A 22,278-nucleotide genomic window follows, 5' to 3' on the forward strand; every position below is an offset into this window, starting at 1 on the left:
CTGTGAATAAAACGATGGAAACTTCCAGCAGAGGAGGAGCCGACCCTGAAGCAGGCAGCTGAGGACAAATGTTTCTCCTTTGCCAGTGAAAGGCACTGCTTCAGAAATTGGAAGCTTCCAAGTGAAGCTGTGTTGGCGATTATCTTCGCTGCTTGCTCACCTTTTTAATTCTGATTCCGTGATAATCAATCACATTACATATCGACATGCTGCCAGCGTCGGACGTTACGTTTGGGCCAGTGGCGTAATGGATAACGCGTCTGACTTCGGATCAGAAGATTGTAGGTTCGAGTCCTACCTGGCTCGTGGGGGAACGTCTCACTTTAACCGTGGTCCGTGTTGACGCTCCCCAATGAAGTCCTTGTCGGGATGGCGCTTCTGCAGTTAGAACTTGTGTTTGTTCTATTGTCCATTTCAAATTTCACCTCACCACAACGGACACTTCTGTCAGTCTCGGGTGTCTCCCTCTGTGGGTGGAAATGAGCATGAGCTCCTCAAAAGAGTTACAATTCGTTGTGAAAATGTCATACTTCTGCCCCATGATTGTGCCATTTAAGAACACAGGATAACCTCATTGACACTTGCCCTGGAAACATTAGAATACACAAGACTTTGAGCAAAAGTTGGAAACTGCGACTTGAATAGATGGTTCTCTGATTAGCCGCAATGCACAATGGGCAGAATGGCCTTTTCCCACTTTGTAAATCTTCGAAGACAAGTTGAAAATAATCTGCAACGAAAATGTTCAGAAAGGGGCTTTTATTTCGACCAAATACGATAGTACCTATCGCCTTGTCTTGTTATTTACTTGTGAGGTTTCGTTACTCTAAGCACCGTGGCCCGGATCCTATTCCCGCTCACGGAACGGTTGTCTTGTTCAGCAAACATATTGGTGTACCAGTACTTCTGCGGATTTTCCGATGCAAACAGGTCATTGGTTTTGTCCAAAACATTATGAAGGTTAACATAAAACAAACAGCTGCAGTTGCTGGAAATCTGAGCCAAAAACGAAAATAGTTTGCGGAACACATCAAGCCTGGCAACAGAAACGTCGACTTTGCTGCTCCTCGGATGCTGCCTTACCGACTGTGCTTTTCCAGCATCACTCTGATCTAAAATCTGGTTTCCAGCATCTGCAGTCCTCACTTTTACTTAGTTTCTTCAGTGTCGCTGGTTCCCAACTCAACAACTCCATCTCTAGCGGTTTCATGTCTGTTCCTCCATGCTGAGGAGCTGAAGAGTGAAGAAAATTAACTCACCCCATCCATCTCTGGGGTAATTGGGGACGGAAAAAGAATCTTATCACATTGAAATATATCTAGATACCACTTAATCCCTGTCTTTTATTGGGAACCATCTCTTTCATTGTAACCATGAGGAAAGACCATTTCGTTCGCCAGAATATGTCACAACGTTTGATTGTTTCTCGTCCAAGAACACTCAGATCAATAGCGCCCTTGATAAGCTCTGTTGGTCATGTTCTCAAAGAGATCTAGCAAATTGCCAAGTGCGATTTTCCTTTCAAAAAATAATTTTGACTAGGTTTGGCTGTAAATATCTTTTCCGAACTTTGTGCTTTTGTTCTTTTACATTGGCGCTCGAGGGTTACAACGATGTCAGAAAAGACCTAAAAAGAGAGCTGAGAAGAGTCAGGAGGAGACATGAGAAGTTGTTGGCGGATATGATCAGCGTTAAGCTAAGGCTTTCCATTGGTTAACCTAAGGCTTTCCATAGGTATGTCAGGAATAAAAGAATGACGAGAGTTAGCTTTGGGACAGTCAAGGATAATAGTGGGAAGTTGTGTGTGGAGTCAGAGGAGATAGGGGAAGCACTACGTAAACAGTGTTCGACAGTATTTGCTACAGAAAATGAAAATGTTGGCGAGGAAGATATAGAGACAATTGCGTCTAGACTGAGAAGAGATCGAGGTTCACAAGGAAGAGTTATTAGAAATACTGCAGAGTGTGAAAATAGAGTGTGAAAAAATCCCTGCGCCGGATGGGATCTATCTGATGTTGTTTAGCAAATGCACTGCAGGAAGGTACAAATCAAGCTGATGCTCACAACGGCTCGTTTTGAGCCGCTAATTGGCAGTGAAGTGGCGGCGTCAATAACAGCTGTCACGCATCTCGTCTTATTCCACACCCTGAGCTCGAAATGACCCGAGATCTCTCGCTGAGTTTCTGCAGGGTCTTGCTTGGACGACACCATGACACTTTTTCACTGCAGTGAATCATGAAATCGCGTCGTGACTGTGAATAAAACGATGGAAACTTCCAGCAGAGGAGGAGCCGACCCTGAAGCAGGCAGCTGAGGACAAATGTTTCTCCTTTGCCAGTGAAAGGCACTGCTTCAGAAATTGGAAGCTTCCAAGTGAAGCTGTGTTGGCGATTATCTTCGCTGCTTGCTCACCTTTTTAATTCTGATTCCGTGATAATCAATCACATTACATATCGACATGCTGCCAGCGTCGGAGGTTACGTTTGGGCCAGTGGCGTAATGGATAACGCGTCTGACTTCGGATCAGAAGATTGTAGGTTCGAGTCCTACCTGGCTCGTGGAGGAACGTCTCACTTTAACCGTGGTCCGTGTTGACGCTCCCCAATGAAGTCCTTGTCGGGATGGCGCTTCTGCAGTTAGAACTTGTGTTTGTTCTATTGTCCATTTCAAATTTCACCTCACCACAACGGACACTTCTGTCAGTCTCGGGTGTCTCCCTCTGTGGGTGGAAATGAGCATGAGCTCCTCAAAAGAGTTACAATTCGTTGTGAAAATGTCATACTTCTGCCCCATTATTGTGCCATTTAAGAACACAGGATAACCTCATTGACACTTGCCCTGGAAACATTAGAATACACAAGACTTTGAGCCAAAGTTGGAAACTGCGACTTGAATAGATGGTTCTCTGATTAGCCGCAATGCACAATGGGCAGAATGGCCTTTTCCCACTTTGTAAATCTTCGAAGACAAGTTGAAAATAATCTGCAACGAAAATGTTCAGAAAGGGGCTTTTATTTCGACCAAATACGATAGTACCTATCGCCTTGTCTTGTTATTTACTTGTGAGGTTTCGTTACTCTAAGCACCGTGGCCCGGATCCTATTCCCGCTCACGGAACGGTTGTCTTGTTCAGCAAACATATTGGTGTACCAGTACTTCTGCGGATTTTCCGATGCAAACAGGTCATTGGTTTTGTCCAAAACATTATGAAGGTTAACATAAAACAAACAGCTGCAGTTGCTGGAAATCTGAGCCAAAAACGAAAATAGTTTGCGGAACACATCAAGCCTGGCAACAGAAACGTCGACTTTGCTGCTCCTCGGATGCTGCCTTACCGACTGTGCTTTTCCAGCATCACTCTGATCTAAAATCTGGTTTCCAGCATCTGCAGTCCTCACTTTTACTTAGTTTCTTCAGTGTCGCTGGTTCCCAACTCAACAACTCCATCTCTAGCGGTTTCATGTCTGTTCCTCCATGCTGAGGAGCTGAAGAGTGAAGAAAATTAACTCACCCCATCCATCTCTGGGGTAATTGGGGACGGAAAAAGAATCTTATCACATTGAAATATATCTAGATACCACTTAATCCCTGTCTTTTATTGGGAACCATCTCTTTCATTGTAACCATGAGGAAAGACCATTTCGTTCGCCAGAATATGTCACAACGTTTGATTGTTTCTCGTCCAAGAACACTCAGATCAATAGCGCCCTTGATAAGCTCTGTTGGTCATGTTCTCAAAGAGATCTAGCAAATTGCCAAGTGCGATTTTCCTTTCAAAAAATAATTTTGACTAGGTTTGGCTGTAAATATCTTTTCCGAACTTTGTGCTTTTGTTCTTTTACATTGGCGCTCGAGGGTTACAACGATGTCAGAAAAGACCTAAAAAGAGAGCTGAGAAGAGTCAGGAGGAGACATGAGAAGTTGTTGGCCGATATGATCAGCGTTAAGCTAAGGCTTTCCATTGGTTAACCTAAGGCTTTCCATAGGTATGTCAGGAATAAAAGAATGACGAGAGTTAGCTTTGGGACAGTCAAGGATAATAGTGGGAAGTTGTGTGTGGAGTCAGAGGAGATAGGGGAAGCACTACGTAAACAGTGTTCGACAGTATTTGCTACAGAAAATGAAAATGTTGGCGAGGAAGATATAGAGACAATTGCGTCTAGACTGAGAAGAGATCGAGGTTCACAAGGAAGAGTTATTAGAAATACTGCAGAGTGTGAAAATAGAGTGTGAAAAAATCCCTGCGCCGGATGGGATCTATCTGATGTTGTTTAGCAAATGCACTGCAGGAAGGTACAAATCAAGCTGATGCTCACAACGGCTCGTTTTGAGCCGCTAATTGGCAGTGAAGTGGCGGCGTCAATAACAGCTGTCACGCATCTCGTCTTATTCCACACCCTGAGCTCGAAATGACCCGAGATCTCTCGCTGAGTTTCTGCAGGGTCTTGCTTGGACGACACCATGACACTTTTTCACTGCAGTGAATCATGAAATCGCGTCGTGACTGTGAATAAAACGATGGAAACTTCCAGCAGAGGAGGAGCCGACCCTGAAGCAGGCAGCTGAGGACAAATGTTTCTCCTTTGCCAGTGAAAGGCACTGCTTCAGAAATTGGAAGCTTCCAAGTGAAGCTGTGTTGGCGATTATCTTCGCTGCTTGCTCACCTTTTTAATTCTGATTCCGTGATAATCAATCACATTACATATCGACATGCTGCCAGCGTGTGACGTTGCATTTGGGCCAGTGGCGTAATGGATAACGCGTCTGACTTCGGATCAGAAGATTGTAGGTTCGAGTCCTACCTGGCTCCTGGGGGAACGTCTCACTTTAACCGTGGTCCGTGTTGACGCTCCCCAATGAAGTCCTTGTCGGGATGGCGCTTCTGCAGTTAGAACTTGTGTTTGTTCTATTGTCCATTTCAAATTTCACCTCACCACAACGGACACTTCTGTCAGTCTCGGGTGTCTCCCTCTGTGGGTGGAAATGAGCATGAGCTCCTCAAAAGAGTTACAATTCGTTGTGAAAATGTCATACTTCTGTCCCATTATTGTGCCATTTAAGAACACAGGATAACCTCATTGACACTTGCCCTGGAAACATTAGAATACACAAGACTTTGAGCCAAAGTTGGAAACTGCGACTTGAATAGATGGTTCTCTGATTAGCCGCAATGCACAATGGGCAGAATGGCCTTTTCCCACTTTGTAAATCTTCGAAGACAAGTTGAAAATAATCTGCAACGAAAATGTTCAGAAAGGGGCTTTTATTTCGACCAAATACGATAGTACCTATCGCCTTGTCTTGTTATTTACTTGTGAGGTTTCGTTACTCTAAGCACCGTGGCCCGGATCCTATTCCCGCTCACGGAACGGTTGTCTTGTTCAGCAAACATATTGGTGTACCAGTACTTCTGCGGATTTTCCGATGCAAACAGGTCATTGGTTTTGTCCAAAACATTATGAAGGTTAACATAAAACAAACAGCTGCAGTTGCTGGAAATCTGAGCCAAAAACGAAAATAGTTTGCGGAACACATCAAGCCTGGCAACAGAAACGTCGACTTTGCTGCTCCTCGGATGCTGCCTTACCGACTGTGCTTTTCCAGCATCACTCTGATCTAAAATCTGGTTTCCAGCATCTGCAGTCCTCACTTTTACTTAGTTTCTTCAGTGTCGCTGGTTCCCAACTCAACAACTCCATCTCTAGCGGTTTCATGTCTGTTCCTCCATGCTGAGGAGCTGAAGAGTGAAGAAAATTAACTCACCCCATCCATCTCTGGGGTAATTGGGGACGGAAAAAGAATCTTATCACATTGAAATATATCTAGATACCACTTAATCCCTGTCTTTTATTGGGAACCATCTCTTTCATTGTAACCATGAGGAAAGACCATTTCGTTCGCCAGAATATGTCACAACGTTTGATTGTTTCTCGTCCAAGAACACTCAGATCAATAGCGCCCTTGATAAGCTCTATTGGTCATGTTCTCAAAGAGATCTAGCAAATTGCCAAGTGCGATTTTCCTTTCAAAAAATAATTTTGACTAGGTTTGGCTGTAAATATCTTTTCCGAACTTTGTGCTTTTGTTCTTTTACATTGGCGCTCGAGGGTTACAACGATGTCAGAAAAGACCTAAAAAGAGAGCTGAGAAGAGTCAGGAGGAGACATGAGAAGTTGTTGGCCGATATGATCAGCGTTAAGCTAAGGCTTTCCATTGGTTAACCTAAGGCTTTCCATAGGTATGTCAGGAATAAAAGAATGACGAGAGTTAGCTTTGGGACAGTCAAGGATAATAGTGGGAAGTTGTGTGTGGAGTCAGAGGAGATAGGGGAAGCACTACGTAAACAGTGTTCGACAGTATTTGCTACAGAAAATGAAAATGTTGGCGAGGAAGATATAGAGACAATTGCGTCTAGACTGAGAAGAGATCGAGGTTCACAAGGAAGAGTTATTAGAAATACTGCAGAGTGTGAAAATAGAGTGTGAAAAAATCCCTGCGCCGGATGGGATCTATCTGATGTTGTTTAGCAAATGCACTGCAGGAAGGTACAAATCAAGCTGATGCTCACAACGGCTCGTTTTGAGCCGCTAATTGGCAGTGAAGTGGCGGCGTCAATAACAGCTGTCACGCATCTCGTCTTATTCCACACCCTGAGCTCGAAATGACCCGAGATCTCTCGCTGAGTTTCTGCAGGGTCTTGCTTGGACGACACCATGACACTTTTTCACTGCAGTGAATCATGAAATCGCGTCGTGACTGTGAATAAAACGATGGAAACTTCCAGCAGAGGAGGAGCCGACCCTGAAGCAGGCAGCTGAGGACAAATGTTTCTCCTTTGCCAGTGAAAGGCACTGCTTCAGAAATTGGAAGCTTCCAAGTGAAGCTGTGTTGGCGATTATCTTCGCTGCTTGCTCACCTTTTTAATTCTGATTCCGTGATAATCAATCACATTACATATCGACATGCTGCCAGCGTGTGACGTTACATTTGGGCCAGTGGCGTAATGGATAACGCGTCTGACTTCGGATCAGAAGATTGTAGGTTCGAGTCCTACCTGGCTCCTGGGGGGACGTCTCACTTTAACCGTGGTCCGTGTTGACGCTCCCCAATGAAGTCCTTGTCGGGATGGCGCTTCTGCAGTTAGAACTTGTGTTTGTTCTATTGTCCATTTCAAATTTCACCTCACCACAACGGACACTTCTGTCAGTCTCGGGTGTCTCCCTCTGTGGGTGGAAATGAGCATGAGCTCCTCAAAAGAGTTACAATTCGTTGTGAAAATGTCATACTTCTGCCCCATTATTGTGCCATTTAAGAACACAGGATAACCTCATTGACACTTGCCCTGGAAACATTAGAATACACAAGACTTTGAGCCAAAGTTGGAAACTGCGACTTGAATAGATGGTTCTCTGATTAGCCGCAATGCACAATGGGCAGAATGGCCTTTTCCCACTTTGTAAATCTTCGAAGACAAGTTGAAAATAATCTGCAACGAAAATGTTCAGAAAGGGGCTTTTATTTCGACCAAATACGATAGTACCTATCGCCTTGTCTTGTTATTTACTTGTGAGGTTTCGTTACTCTAAGCACCGTGGCCCGGATCCTATTCCCGCTCACGGAACGGTTGTCTTGTTCAGCAAACATATTGGTGTACCAGTACTTCTGCGGATTTTCCGATGCAAACAGGTCATTGGTTTTGTCCAAAACATTATGAAGTTTAACATAAAACAAACAGCTGCAGTTGCTGGAAATCTGAGCCAAAAACGAAAATAGTTTGCGGAACACATCAAGCCTGGCAACAGAAACGTCGACTTTGCTGCTCCTCGGATGCTGCCTTACCGACTGTGCTTTTCCAGCATCACTCTGATCTAAAATCTGGTTTCCAGCATCTGCAGTCCTCACTTTTACTTAGTTTCTTCAGTGTCGCTGGTTCCCAACTCAACAACTCCATCTCTAGCGGTTTCATGTCTGTTCCTCCATGCTGAGGAGCTGAAGAGTGAAGAAAATTAACTCACCCCATCCATCTCTGGGGTAATTGGGGACGGAAAAAGAATCTTATCACATTGAAATATATCTAGATACCACTTAATCCCTGTCTTTTATTGGGAACCATCTCTTTCATTGTAACCATGAGGAAAGACCATTTCGTTCGCCAGAATATGTCACAACGTTTGATTGTTTCTCGTCCAAGAACACTCAGATCAATAGCGCCCTTGATAAGCTCTGTTGGTCATGTTCTCAAAGAGATCTAGCAAATTGCCAAGTGCGATTTTCCTTTCAAAAAATAATTTTGACTAGGTTTGGCTGTAAATATCTTTTCCGAACTTTGTGCTTTTGTTCTTTTACATTGGCGCTCGAGGGTTACAACGATGTCAGAAAAGACCTAAAAAGAGAGCTGAGAAGAGTCAGGAGGAGACATGAGAAGTTGTTGGCCGATATGATCATCGTTAAGCTAAGGCTTTCCATTGGTTAACCTAAGGCTTTCCATAGGTATGTCAGGAATAAAAGAATGACGAGAGTTAGCTTTGGGACAGTCAAGGATAATAGTGGGAAGTTGTGTGTGGAGTCAGAGGAGATAGGGGAAGCACTACGTAAACAGTGTTCGACAGTATTTGCTACAGAAAATGAAAATGTTGGCGAGGAAGATATAGAGACAATTGCGTCTAGACTGAGAAGAGATCGAGGTTCACAAGGAAGAGTTATTAGAAATACTGCAGAGTGTGAAAATAGAGTGTGAAAAAATCCCTGCGCCGGATGGGATCTATCTGATGTTGTTTAGCAAATGCACTGCAGGAAGGTACAAATCAAGCTGATGCTCACAACGGCTCGTTTTGAGCCGCTAATTGGCAGTGAAGTGGCGGCGTCAATAACAGCTGTCACGCATCTCGTCTTATTCCACACCCTGAGCTCGAAATGACCCGAGATCTCTCGCTGAGTTTCTGCAGGGTCTTGCTTGGACGACACCATGACACTTTTTCACTGCAGTGAATCATGAAATCGCGTCGTGACTGTGAATAAAACGATGGAAACTTCCAGCAGAGGAGGAGCCGACCCTGAAGCAGGCAGCTGAGGACAAATGTTTCTCCTTTGCCAGTGAAAGACACTGCTTCAGAAATTGGAAGCTTCCAAGTGAAGCTGTGTTGGCGATTATCTTCGCTGCTTGCTCACCTTTTTAATTCTGATTCCGTGATAATCAATCACATTACATATCGACATGCTGCCAGCGTGTGACGTTACATTTGGGCCAGTGGCGTAATGGATAACGCGTCTGACTTCGGATCAGAAGATTGTAGGTTCGAGTCCTACCTGGCTCGTGGGGGAACGTCTCACTTTAACCGTGGTCCGTGTTGACGCTCCCCAATGAAGTCCTTGTCGGGATGGCGCTTCTGCAGTTAGAACTTGTGTTTGCTCTATTGTCCATTTCAAATTTCACCTCACCACAACGGACACTTCTGTCAGTCTCGGGTGTCTCCCTCTGTGGGTGGAAATGAGCATGAGCTCCTCAAAAGAGTTACAATTCGTTGTGAAAATGTCATACTTCTGCCCCATTATTGTGCCATTTAAGAACACAGGATAACCTCATTGACACTTGCCCTGGAAACATTAGAATACACAAGACTTTGAGCCAAAGTTGGAAACTGCGACTTGAATAGATGGTTCTCTGATTAGCCGCAATGCACAATGGGCAGAATGGCCTTTTCCCACTTTGTAAATCTTCGAAGACAAGTTGAAAATAATCTGCAACGAAAATGTTCAGAAAGGGGCTTTTATTTCGACCAAATACGATAGTACCTATCGCCTTGTCTTGTTATTTACTTGTGAGGTTTCGTTACTCTAAGCACCGTGGCCCGGATCCTATTCCCGCTCACGGAACGGTTGTCTTGTTCAGCAAACATATTGGTGTACCAGTACTTCTGCGGATTTTCCGATGCAAACAGGTCATTGGTTTTGTCCAAAACATTATGAAGGTTAACATAAAACAAACAGCTGCAGTTGCTGGAAATCTGAGCCAAAAACGAAAATAGTTTGCGGAACACATCAAGCCTGGCAACAGAAACGTCGACTTTGCTGCTCCTCGGATGCTGCCTTACCGACTGTGCTTTTCCAGCATCACTCTGATCTAAAATCTGGTTTCCAGCATCTGCAGTCCTCACTTTTACTTAGTTTCTTCAGTGTCGCTGGTTCCCAACTCAACAACTCCATCTCTAGCGGTTTCATGTCTGTTCCTCCATGCTGAGGAGCTGAAGAGTGAAGAAAATTAACTCACCCCATCCATCTCTGGGGTAATTGGGGACGGAAAAAGAATCTTATCACATTGAAATATATCTAGATACCACTTAATCCCTGTCTTTTATTGGGAACCATCTCTTTCATTGTAACCATGAGGAAAGACCATTTCGTTCGCCAGAATATGTCACAACGTTTGATTGTTTCTCGTCCAAGAACACTCAGATCAATAGCGCCCTTGATAAGCTCTGTTGGTCATGTTCTCAAAGAGATCTAGCAAATTGCCAAGTGCGATTTTCCTTTCAAAAAATAATTTTGACTAGGTTTGGCTGTAAATATCTTTTCCGAACTTTGTGCTTTTGTTCTTTTACATTGGCGCTCGAGGGTTACAACGATGTCAGAAAAGACCTAAAAAGAGAGCTGAGAAGAGTCAGGAGGAGACATGAGAAGTTGTTGGCCGATATGATCATCGTTAAGCTAAGGCTTTCCATTGGTTAACCTAAGGCTTTCCATAGGTATGTCAGGAATAAAAGAATGACGAGAGTTAGCTTTGGGACAGTCAAGGATAATAGTGGGAAGTTGTGTGTGGAGTCAGAGGAGATAGGGGAAGCACTACGTAAACAGTGTTCGACAGTATTTGCTACAGAAAATGAAAATGTTGGCGAGGAAGATATAGAGACAATTGCGTCTAGACTGAGAAGAGATCGAGGTTCACAAGGAAGAGTTATTAGAAATACTGCAGAGTGTGAAAATAGAGTGTGAAAAAATCCCTGCGCCGGATGGGATCTATCTGATGTTGTTTAGCAAATGCACTGCAGGAAGGTACAAATCAAGCTGATGCTCACAACGGCTCGTTTTGAGCCGCTAATTGGCAGTGAAGTGGCGGCGTCAATAACAGCTGTCACGCATCTCGTCTTATTCCACACCCTGAGCTCGAAATGACCCGAGATCTCTCGCTGAGTTTCTGCAGGGTCTTGCTTGGACGACACCATGACACTTTTTCACTGCAGTGAATCATGAAATCGCGTCGTGACTGTGAATAAAACGATGGAAACTTCCAGCAGAGGAGGAGCCGACCCTGAAGCAGGCAGCTGAGGACAAATGTTTCTCCTTTGCCAGTGAAAGACACTGCTTCAGAAATTGGAAGCTTCCAAGTGAAGCTGTGTTGGCGATTATCTTCGCTGCTTGCTCACCTTTTTAATTCTGATTCCGTGATAATCAATCACATTACATATCGACATGCTGCCAGCGTGTGACGTTACATTTGGGCCAGTGGCGTAATGGATAACGCGTCTGACTTCGGATCAGAAGATTGTAGGTTCGAGTCCTACCTGGCTCGTGGGGGAACGTCTCACTTTAACCGTGGTCCGTGTTGACGCTCCCCAATGAAGTCCTTGTCGGGATGGCGCTTCTGCAGTTAGAACTTGTGTTTGTTCTATTGTCCATTTCAAATTTCACCTCACCACAACGGACACTTCTGTCAGTCTCGGGTGTCTCCCTCTGTGGGTGGAAATGAGCATGAGCTCCTCAAAAGAGTTACAATTCGTTGTGAAAATGTCATACTTCTGCCCCATTATTGTGCCATTTAAGAACACAGGATAACCTCATTGACACTTGCCCTGGAAACATTAGAATACACAAGACTTTGAGCCAAAGTTGGAAACTGCGACTTGAATAGATGGTTCTCTGATTAGCCGCAATGCACAATGGGCAGAATGGCCTTTTCCCACTTTGTAAATCTTCGAAGACAAGTTGAAAATAATCTGCAACGAAAATGTTCAGAAAGGGGCTTTTATTTCGACCAAATACGATAGTACCTATCGCCTTGTCTTGTTATTTACTTGTGAGGTTTCGTTACTCTAAGCACCGTGGCCCGGATCCTATTCCCGCTCACGGAACGGTTGTCTTGTTCAGCAAACATATTGGTGTACCAGTACTTCTGCGGATTTTCCGATGCAAACAGGTCATTGGTTTTGTCCAAAACATTATGAAGTTTAACATAAAACAAACAGCTGCAGTTGCTGGAAATCTGAGCCAAAAACGAAAATAGTTTGCGGAACACATCAAGCCTGGCAACAGAAACGTCGACTTTGCTGCTCCTCGGATGCTGCCTTACCGACTGTGCTTTTCCAGCATCACTCTGATCTAAAATCTGGTTTCCAGCATCTGCAGTCCTCACTTTTACTTAGTTTCTTCAGTGTCGCTGGTTCCCAACTCAACAACTCCATCTCTAGCGGTTTCATGTCTGTTCCTCCATGCTGAGGAGCTGAAGAGTGAAGAAAATTAACTCACCCCATCCATCTCTGGGGTAATTGGGGACGGAAAAAGAATCTTATCACATTGAAATATATCTAGATACCACTTAATCCCTGTCTTTTATTGGGAACCATCTCTTTCATTGTAACCATGAGGAAAGACCATTTCGTTCGCCAGAATATGTCACAACGTTTGATTGTTTCTCGTCCAAGAACACTCAGATCAATAGCGTCCTTGATAAGCTCTGTTGGTCATGTTCTCAAAGAGATCTAGCAAATTGCCAAGTGCGATTTTCCTTTCAAAAAATAATTTTGACTAGGTTTGGCTGTAAATATCTTTTCCGAACTTTGTGCTTTTGTTCTTTTACATTGGCGCTCGAGGGTTACAACGATGTCAGAAAAGACCTAAAAAGAGAGCTGAGAAGAGTCAGGAGGAGACATGAGAAGTTGTTGGCCGATATGATCAGCGTTAAGCTAAGGCTTTCCATTGGTTAACCTAAGGCTTTCCATAGGTATGTCAGGAATAAAAGAATGACGAGAGTTAGCTTTGGGACAGTCAAGGATAATAGTGGGAAGTTGTGTGTGGAGTCAGAGGAGATAGGGGAAGCACTACGTAAACAGTGTTCGACAGTATTTGCTACAGAAAATGAAAATGTTGGCGAGGAAGATATAGAGACAATTGCGTCTAGACTGAGAAGAGATCGAGGTTCACAAGGAAGAGTTATTAGAAATACTGCAGAGTGTGAAAATAGAGTGTGAAAAAATCCCTGCGCCGGATGGGATCTATCTGATGTTGTTTAGCAAATGCACTGCAGGAAGGTACAAATCAAGCTGATGCTCACAACGGCTCGTTTTGAGCCGCTAATTGGCAGTGAAGTGGCGGCGTCAATAACAGCTGTCACGCATCTCGTCTTATTCCACACCCTGAGCTCGAAATGACCCGAGATCTCTCGCTGAGTTTCTGCAGGGTCTTGCTTGGACGACACCATGACACTTTTTCACTGCAGTGAATCATGAAATCGCGTCGTGACTGTGAATAAAACGATGGAAACTTCCAGCAGAGGAGGAGCCGACCCTGAAGCAGGCAGCTGAGGACAAATGTTTCTCCTTTGCCAGTGAAAGGCACTGCTTCAGAAATTGGAAGCTTCCAAGTGAAGCTGTGTTGGCGATTATCTTCGCTGCTTGCTCACCTTTTTAATTCTGATTCCGTGATAATCAATCACATTACATATCGACATGCTGCCAGCGTCGGACGTTACGTTTGGGCCAGTGGCGTAATGGATAACGCGTCTGACTTCGGATCAGAAGATTGTAGGTTCGAGTCCTACCTGGCTCGTGGGGGAACGTCTCACTTTAACCGTGGTCCGTGTTGACGCTCCCCAATGAAGTCCTTGTCGGGATGGCGCTTCTGCAGTTAGAACTTGTGTTTGTTCTATTGTCCATTTCAAATTTCACCTCACCACAACGGACACTTCTGTCAGTCTCGGGTGTCTCCCTCTGTGGGTGGAAATGAGCATGAGCTCCTCAAAAGAGTTACAATTCGTTGTGAAAATGTCATACTTCTGCCCCATTATTGTGCCATTTAAGAACACAGGATAACCTCATTGACACTTGCCCTGGAAACATTAGAATACACAAGACTTTGAGCCAAAGTTGGAAACTGCGACTTGAATAGATGGTTCTCTGATTAGCCGCAATGCACAATGGGCAGAATGGCCTTTTCCCACTTTGTAAATCTTCGAAGACAAGTTGAAAATAATCTGCAACGAAAATGTTCAGAAAGGGGCTTTTATTTCGACCAAATACGATAGTACCTATCGCCTTGTCTTGTTATTTACTTGTGAGGTTTCGTTACTCTAAGCACCGTGGCCCGGATCCTATTCCCGCTCACGGAACGGTTGTCTTGTTCAGCAAACATATTGGTGTACCAGTACTTCTGCGGATTTTCCGATGCAAACAGGTCATTGGTTTTGTCCAAAACATTATGAAGGTTAACATAAAACAAACAGCTGCAGTTGCTGGAAATCTGAGCCAAAAACGAAAATAGTTTGCGGAACACATCAAGCCTGGCAACAGAAACGTCGACTTTGCTGCTCCTCGGATGCTGCCTTACCGACTGTGCTTTTCCAGCATCACTCTGATCTAAAATCTGGTTTCCAGCATCTGCAGTCCTCACTTTTACTTAGTTTCTTCAGTGTCGCTGGTTCCCAACTCAACAACTCCATCTCTAGCGGTTTCATGTCTGTTCCTCCATGCTGAGGAGCTGAAGAGTGAAGAAAATTAACTCACCCCATCCATCTCTGGGGTAATTGGGGACGGAAAAAGAATCTTATCACATTGAAATATATCTAGATACCACTTAATCCCTGTCTTTTATTGGGAACCATCTCTTTCATTGTAACCATGAGGAAAGACCATTTCGTTCGCCAGAATATGTCACAACGTTTGATTGTTTCTCGTCCAAGAACACTCAGATCAATAGCGCCCTTGATAAGCTCTGTTGGTCATGTTCTCAAAGAGATCTAGCAAATTGCCAAGTGCGATTTTCCTTTCAAAAAATAATTTTGACTAAGTTTGGCTGTAAATATCTTTTCCGAACTTTGTGCTTTTGTTCTTTTACATTGGTGTCCAGCAGCTTCCAAATGACAGCAAAGGTATGAAAGGAGATGGAAGCCTTGAGCCCATCACGTCAGCGACAGCTTTCAGTGAGGTGACGGGACTCGTCTGTAGTCATGGCCGAGTGGTTAAGGCGATGGATTAGAAATCCATTGGGGTTTCCCCACGCAGGTTCGAATCCTGCTGACTACGTTCCTAATGCCTTCCTATTGGAGCAATTTTCGGTCAAAGTTCAGGAAACCTGCTTTGAAAACCAGGCCGGTCATTTGATGAGACTTGGGAAACTCGAGTTCTTCATCAGAAATGTTCCACATCTAAAACGTTATCCCTGTTTCTCTTTTCAGATACCCTGCTCGTCACGTCGGGTTTCAGCAGTTGTTATTGAACGTCCTGAGCGGAATTGCTGCTTTTCCTTTGATTCCTTTAATCCCAGTCCTCTGTTCACTGACTCTGATCAGTGGCAACACTTCTTCCTGCACGTCAAAGTGCTCGTTCCCCACCGCTCCCTCTCCCATCATTACAAACAATCGCAGGAAATTGCCACTTAACCGCCTTTGTTCCAAAGTGAAACTCACCAGCCTCGGGAATCTCTCCACCAAACGGGACTTCTCATGCCTGGACATGGTGCAAGCCAGAGAGTTGTGAAGAGATACTGTGAAAATATTGTCAATTGGCAGTTGGAAATATGTTTAGGAAGCAAACCATATAATCTAGGATCCAGCTTTGGAAATCTTGAGAAACTCTTTGGGAAATGGAATCAGAGGAGAATGAAGAAGTGTGAAATCTCGGACCGAGTAGAGGACGGGACATTGACTCTGATGTTCTCGGGACAGGAACTCATCTGAGACATTGAAAGAATTCTCGCTCCCGTACGTGAGGAATACAAACTTCATCTGGATTCTGGGACAATGAAAAACTCTGGAACACTCAAGACAATATCCAAATATTGACTGGGATCACTGCAGTACGACTACTATAGATGGGTCACATTTTGTCCAGTGTGGGCAGGAGGGCTTCCTGACACAGTATGTAGACAGGCCTTCAAGGGACGAAGCCACTTTAGATTTAATAGTGGGTAACGAGCCTGGCCAGGTTTTAGATTTGGAAGTAGGTGAGCACTTTGCAATGAGGAGCTTATTACGATGCAATGAGGTAGGATTTAGGAAGCGTAGAATGGTGTAGGAAACAGCAGGGGCTGAGCACATTAAAAATGTGGAGCTTATTCAAGGAAAAGCTCCTGTGTGTCCTAGATAAGTATGTACCTGTCAGACAGTGAGGAAGATATAGAACGCGTGAGCCGTGGTTTACTAAGGAAGAGGAATCCCTGGTCAAGAAGAACAAGAAGTCTTCTGTTAGGACAAAACGTGAAAACTCAGTTGGAGCGCTCGAGGGTTACAACGATGTCAGAAAAGACCTAAAAAGAGAGCTGAGAAGAGTCAGGAGGAGACATGAGAAGTTGTTGGCGGATATGATCAGCGTTAAGCTAAGGCTTTCCATTGGTTAACCTAAGGCTTTCCATAGGTATGTCAGGAATAAAAGAATGACGAGAGTTAGCTTTGGGACAGTCAAGGATAATAGTGGGAAGTTGTGTGTGGAGTCAGAGGAGATAGGGGAAGCACTACGTAAACAGTGTTCGACAGTATTTGCTACAGAAAATGAAAATGTTGGCGAGGAAGATATAGAGACAATTGCGTCTAGACTGAGAAGAGATCGAGGTTCACAAGGAAGAGTTATTAGAAATACTGCAGAGTGTGAAAATAGAGTGTGAAAAAATCCCTGCGCCGGATGGGATCTATCTGATGTTGTTTAGCAAATGCACTGCAGGAAGGTACAAATCAAGCTGATGCTCACAACGGCTCGTTTTGAGCCGCTAATTGGCAGTGAAGTGGCGGCGTCAATAACAGCTGTCACGCATCTCGTCTTATTCCACACCCTGAGCTCGAAATGACCCGAGATCTCTCGCTGAGTTTCTGCAGGGTCTTGCTTGGACGACACCATGACACTTTTTCACTGCAGTGAATCATGAAATCGCGTCGTGACTGTGAATAAAACGATGGAAACTTCCAGCAGAGGAGGAGCCGACCCTGAAGCAGGCAGCTGAGGACAAATGTTTCTCCTTTGCCAGTGAAAGGCACTGCTTCAGAAATTGGAAGCTTCCAAGTGAAGCTGTGTTGGCGATTATCTTCGCTGCTTGCTCACCTTTTTAATTCTGATTCCGTGATAATCAATCACATTACATATCGACATGCTGCCAGCGTGTGACGTTACATTTGGGCCAGTGGCGTAATGGATAACGCGTCTGACTTCGGATCAGAAGATTGTAGGTTCGAGTCCTACCTGGCTCGTGGGGGAACGTCTCACTTTAACCGTGGTCCGTGTTGACGCTCCCCAATGAAGTCCTTGTCGGGATGGCGCTTCTGCAGTTAGAACTTGTGTTTGTTCTATTGTCCATTTCAAATTTCACCTCACCACAACGGACACTTCTGTCAGTCTCGGGTGTCTCCCTCTGTGGGTGGAAATGAGCATGAGCTCCTCAAAAGAGTTACAATTCGTTGTGAAAATGTCATACTTCTGCCCCATTATTGTGCCATTTAAGAACACAGGATAACCTCATTGACACTTGCCCTGGAAACATTAGAATACACAAGACTTTGAGCCAAAGTTGGAAACTGCGACTTGAATAGATGGTTCTCTGATTAGCCGCAATGCACAATGGGCAGAATGGCCTTTTCCCACTTTGTAAATCTTCGAAGACAAGTTGAAAATAATCTGCAACGAAAATGTTCAGAAAGGGGCTTTTATTTCGACCAAATACGATAGTACCTATCGCCTTGTCTTGTTATTTACTTGTGAGGTTTCGTTACTCTAAGCACCGTGGCCCGGATCCTATTCCCGCTCACGGAACGGTTGTCTTGTTCAGCAAACATATTGGTGTACCAGTACTTCTGCGGATTTTCCGATGCAAACAGGTCATTGGTTTTGTCCAAAACATTATGAAGTTTAACATAAAACAAACAGCTGCAGTTGCTGGAAATCTGAGCCAAAAACGAAAATAGTTTGCGGAACACATCAAGCCTGGCAACAGAAACGTCGACTTTGCTGCTCCTCGGATTCTGCCTTACCGACTGTGCTTTTCCAGCATCACTCTGATCTAAAATCTGGTTTCCAGCATCTGCAGTCCTCACTTTTACTTAGTTTCTTCAGTGTCGCTGGTTCCCAACTCAACAACTCCATCTCTAGCGGTTTCATGTCTGTTCCTCCATGCTGAGGAGCTGAAGAGTGAAGAAAATTAACTCACCCCATCCATCTCTGGGGTAATTGGGGACGGAAAAAGAATCTTATCACATTGAAATATATCTAGATACCACTTAATCCCTGTCTTTTATTGGGAACCATCTCTTTCATTGTAACCATGAGGAAAGACCATTTCGTTCGCCAGAATATGTCACAACGTTTGATTGTTTCTCGTCCAAGAACACTCAGATCAATAGCGCCCTTGATAAGCTCTGTTGGTCATGTTCTCAAAGAGATCTAGCAAATTGCCAAGTGCGATTTTCCTTTCAAAAAATAATTTTGACTAGGTTTGGCTGTAAATATCTTTTCCGAACTTTGTGCTTTTGTTCTTTTACATTGGCGCTCGAGGGTTACAACGATGTCAGAAAAGACCTAAAAAGAGAGCTGAGAAGAGTCAGGAGGAGACATGAGAAGTTGTTGGCCGATATGATCAGCGTTAAGCTAAGGCTTTCCATTGGTTAACCTAAGGCTTTCCATAGGTATGTCAGGAATAAAAGAATGACGAGAGTTAGCTTTGGGACAGTCAAGGATAATAGTGGGAAGTTGTGTGTGGAGTCAGAGGAGATAGGGGAAGCACTACGTAAACAGTGTTCGACAGTATTTGCTACAGAAAATGAAAATGTTGGCGAGGAAGATATAGAGACAATTGCGTCTAGACTGAGAAGAGATCGAGGTTCACAAGGAAGAGTTATTAGAAATACTGCAGAGTGTGAAAATAGAGTGTGAAAAAATCCCTGCGCCGGATGGGATCTATCTGATGTTGTTTAGCAAATGCACTGCAGGAAGGTACAAATCAAGCTGATGCTCACAACGGCTCGTTTTGAGCCGCTAATTGGCAGTGAAGTGGCGGCGTCAATAACAGCTGTCACGCATCTCGTCTTATTCCACACCCTGAGCTCGAAATGACCCGAGATCTCTCGCTGAGTTTCTGCAGGGTCTTGCTTGGACGACACCATGACACTTTTTCACTGCAGTGAATCATGAAATCGCGTCGTGACTGTGAATAAAACGATGGAAACTTCCAGCAGAGGAGGAGCCGACCCTGAAGCAGGCAGCTGAGGACAAATGTTTCTCCTTTGCCAGTGAAAGGCACTGCTTCAGAAATTGGAAGCTTCCAAGTGAAGCTGTGTTGGCGATTATCTTCGCTGCTTGCTCACCTTTTTAATTCTGATTCCGTGATAATCAATCACATTACATATCGACATGCTGCCAGCGTGTGACGTTACATTTGGGCCAGTGGCGTAATGGATAACGCGTCTGACTTCGGATCAGAAGATTGTAGGTTCGAGTCCTACCTGGCTCGTGGGGGAACGTCTCACTTTAACCGTGGTCCGTGTTGACGCTCCCCAATGAAGTCCTTGTCGGGATGGCGCTTCTGCAGTTAGAACTTGTGTTTGTTCTATTGTCCATTTCAAATTTCACCTCACCACAACGGACACTTCTGTCAGTCTCGGGTGTCTCCCTCTGTGGGTGGAAATGAGCATGAGCTCCTCAAAAGAGTTACAATTCGTTGTGAAAATGTCATACTTCTGCCCATTATTGTGCCATTTAAGAACACAGGATAACCTCATTGACACTTGCCCTGGAAACATTAGAATACACAAGACTTTGAGCCAAAGTTGGAAACTGCGACTTGAATAGATGGTTCTCTGATTAGCCGCAATGCACAATGGGCAGAATGGCCTTTTCCCACTTTGTAAATCTTCGAAGACAAGTTGAAAATAATCTGCAACGAAAATGTTCAGAAAGGGGCTTTTATTTCGACCAAATACGATAGTACCTATCGCCTTGTCTTGTTATTTACTTGTGAGGTTTCGTTACTCTAAGCACCGTGGCCCGGATCCTATTCCCGCTCACGGAACGGTTGTCTTGTTCAGCAAACATATTGGTGTACCAGTACTTCTGCGGATTTTCCGATGCAAACAGGTCATTGGTTTTGTCCAAAACATTATGAAGGTTAACATAAAACAAACAGCTGCAGTTGCTGGAAATCTGAGCCAAAAACGAAAATAGTTTGCGGAACACATCAAGCCTGGCAACAGAAACGTCGACTTTGCTGCTCCTCGGATGCTGCCTTACCGACTGTGCTTTTCCAGCATCACTCTGATCTAAAATCTGGTTTCCAGCATCTGCAGTCCTCACTTTTACTTAGTTTCTTCAGTGTCGCTGGTTCCCAACTCAACAACTCCATCTCTAGCGGTTTCATGTCTGTTCCTCCATGCTGAGGAGCTGAAGAGTGAAGAAAATTAACTCACCCCATCCATCTCTGGGGTAATTGGGGACGGAAAAAGAATCTTATCACATTGAAATATATCTAGATACGACTTAATCCCTGTCTTTTATTGGGAACCATCTCTTTCATTGTAACCATGAGGAAAGACCATTTCGTTCGCCAGAATATGTCACAACGTTTGATTGTTTCTCGTCCAAGAACACTCAGATCAATAGCGCCCTTGATAAGCTCTGTTGGTCATGTTCTCAAAGAGATCTAGCAAATTGCCAAGTGCGATTTTCCTTTCAAAAAATAATTTTGACTAAGTTTGGCTGTAAATATCTTTTCCGAACTTTGTGCTTTTGTTCTTTTACATTGGTGTCCAGCAGCTTCCAAATGACAGCAAAGGTATGAAAGGAGATGGAAGCCTTGAGCCCATCACGTCAGCGACAGCTTTCAGTGAGGTGACAGGACTCGTCTGTAGTCATGGCCGAGTGGTTAAGGCGATGGATTAGAAATCCATTGGGGTTTCCCCACGCAGGTTCGAATCCTGCTGACTACGTTCTGAATGCCTTCCTATTGGAGCAATTTTCGGTCAAAGTTCAGGAAACCTGCTTTGAAAACCAGGCCGGTCATTTGATGAGACTTGGGAAACTCGAGTTCTTCATCAGAAATGTTCCACATCTAAAACGTTATCCCTGTTTCTCTTTCCAGATACCCTGCTCGTCACGTCGGGTTTCAGCAGTTGTTATTGAACGTCCTGAGCGGAATTGCTGCTTTTCCTTTGATTCCTTTAATCCCAGTCCTCTGTTCACTGACTCTGATCAGTGGCAACACTTCTTCCTGCACGTCAAAGTGCTCGTTCCCCACCGCTCCCTCTCCCATCATTACAAACAATCGCAGGAAATTGCCACTTAACCGCCTTTGTTCCAAAGTGAAACTCACCAGCCTCGGGAATCTCTCCACCAAACGGGACTTCTCATGCCTGGACATGGTGCAAGCCAGAGAGTTGTGAAGAGATACTGTGAAAATATTGTCAATTGGCAGTTGGAAATATGTTTAGGAAGCAAACCATATAATCTAGGATCCAGCTTTGGAAATCTTGAGAAACTCTTTGGGAAATGGAATCAGAGGAGAATGAAGAAGTGTGAAATCTCGGACCGAGTAGAGGACGGGACATTGACTCTGATGTTCTCGGGACAGGAACTCATCTGAGACATTGAAAGAATTCTCGCTCCCGTACGTGAGGAATACAAACTTCATCTGGATTCTGGGACAATGAAAAACTCTGGAACACTCAAGACAATATCCAAATATTGACTGGGATCACTGCAGTACGACTACTATAGATGGGTCACATTTTGTCCAGTGTGGGCAGGAGGGCTTCCTGACACAGTATGTAGACAGGCCTTCAAGGGACGAAGCCACTTTAGATTTAATAGTGGGTAACGAGCCTGGCCAGGTTTTAGATTTGGAAGTAGGTGAGCACTTTGCAATGAGGAGCTTATTACGATGCAATGAGGTAGGATTTAGGAAGCGTAGAATGGTGTAGGAAACAGCAGGGGCTGAGCACATTAAAAATGTGGAGCTTATTCAAGGAAAAGCTCCTGTGTGTCCTAGATAAGTATGTACCTGTCAGACAGTGAGGAAGATATAGAACGCGTGAGCCGTGGT

The 22,278-nt window shown here is 44.3% G+C and overlaps 11 non-coding genes across 11 annotated transcripts; all 11 read left to right on the forward strand.

The window, feature by feature from the left end:
• Positions 1-233: 233 nt before the first annotated feature.
• trnar-ucg (transfer RNA arginine (anticodon UCG)) lies at positions 234-306 on the forward strand. Its single transcript has one exon. It is a non-coding gene; the product is annotated as a tRNA-Arg (tRNA).
• A 2,179-nt stretch (positions 307-2,485) lies between these two features.
• trnar-ucg (transfer RNA arginine (anticodon UCG)) lies at positions 2,486-2,558 on the forward strand. Its single transcript has one exon. It is a non-coding gene; the product is annotated as a tRNA-Arg (tRNA).
• Positions 2,559-4,737: 2,179 nt separating this feature from the next.
• On the forward strand, positions 4,738-4,810 carry trnar-ucg (transfer RNA arginine (anticodon UCG)). Its single transcript has one exon. It is a non-coding gene; the product is annotated as a tRNA-Arg (tRNA).
• A 2,179-nt stretch (positions 4,811-6,989) lies between these two features.
• On the forward strand, positions 6,990-7,062 carry trnar-ucg (transfer RNA arginine (anticodon UCG)). Its single transcript has one exon. It is a non-coding gene; the product is annotated as a tRNA-Arg (tRNA).
• A 2,179-nt stretch (positions 7,063-9,241) lies between these two features.
• On the forward strand, positions 9,242-9,314 carry trnar-ucg (transfer RNA arginine (anticodon UCG)). Its single transcript has one exon. It is a non-coding gene; the product is annotated as a tRNA-Arg (tRNA).
• Positions 9,315-11,493: 2,179 nt separating this feature from the next.
• On the forward strand, positions 11,494-11,566 carry trnar-ucg (transfer RNA arginine (anticodon UCG)). Its single transcript has one exon. It is a non-coding gene; the product is annotated as a tRNA-Arg (tRNA).
• A 2,179-nt stretch (positions 11,567-13,745) lies between these two features.
• On the forward strand, positions 13,746-13,818 carry trnar-ucg (transfer RNA arginine (anticodon UCG)). The gene has a single exon. It is a non-coding gene; the product is annotated as a tRNA-Arg (tRNA).
• Positions 13,819-15,208: 1,390 nt separating this feature from the next.
• On the forward strand, positions 15,209-15,290 carry trnas-aga (transfer RNA serine (anticodon AGA)). Its single transcript has one exon. It is a non-coding gene; the product is annotated as a tRNA-Ser (tRNA).
• A 2,080-nt stretch (positions 15,291-17,370) lies between these two features.
• On the forward strand, positions 17,371-17,443 carry trnar-ucg (transfer RNA arginine (anticodon UCG)). The gene has a single exon. It is a non-coding gene; the product is annotated as a tRNA-Arg (tRNA).
• A 2,179-nt stretch (positions 17,444-19,622) lies between these two features.
• trnar-ucg (transfer RNA arginine (anticodon UCG)) lies at positions 19,623-19,695 on the forward strand. The gene has a single exon. It is a non-coding gene; the product is annotated as a tRNA-Arg (tRNA).
• A 1,389-nt stretch (positions 19,696-21,084) lies between these two features.
• Positions 21,085-21,166, forward strand: trnas-aga (transfer RNA serine (anticodon AGA)). Its single transcript has one exon. It is a non-coding gene; the product is annotated as a tRNA-Ser (tRNA).
• The last annotated feature ends 1,112 nt before the right edge of the window (positions 21,167-22,278 follow it).

This window comes from Hemiscyllium ocellatum, unplaced genomic scaffold (genome assembly GCF_020745735.1).
Source record: "Hemiscyllium ocellatum isolate sHemOce1 unplaced genomic scaffold, sHemOce1.pat.X.cur. scaffold_1034_pat_ctg1, whole genome shotgun sequence".
NCBI classification, from domain to species: Eukaryota; Metazoa; Chordata; class Chondrichthyes; order Orectolobiformes; family Hemiscylliidae; genus Hemiscyllium; species Hemiscyllium ocellatum.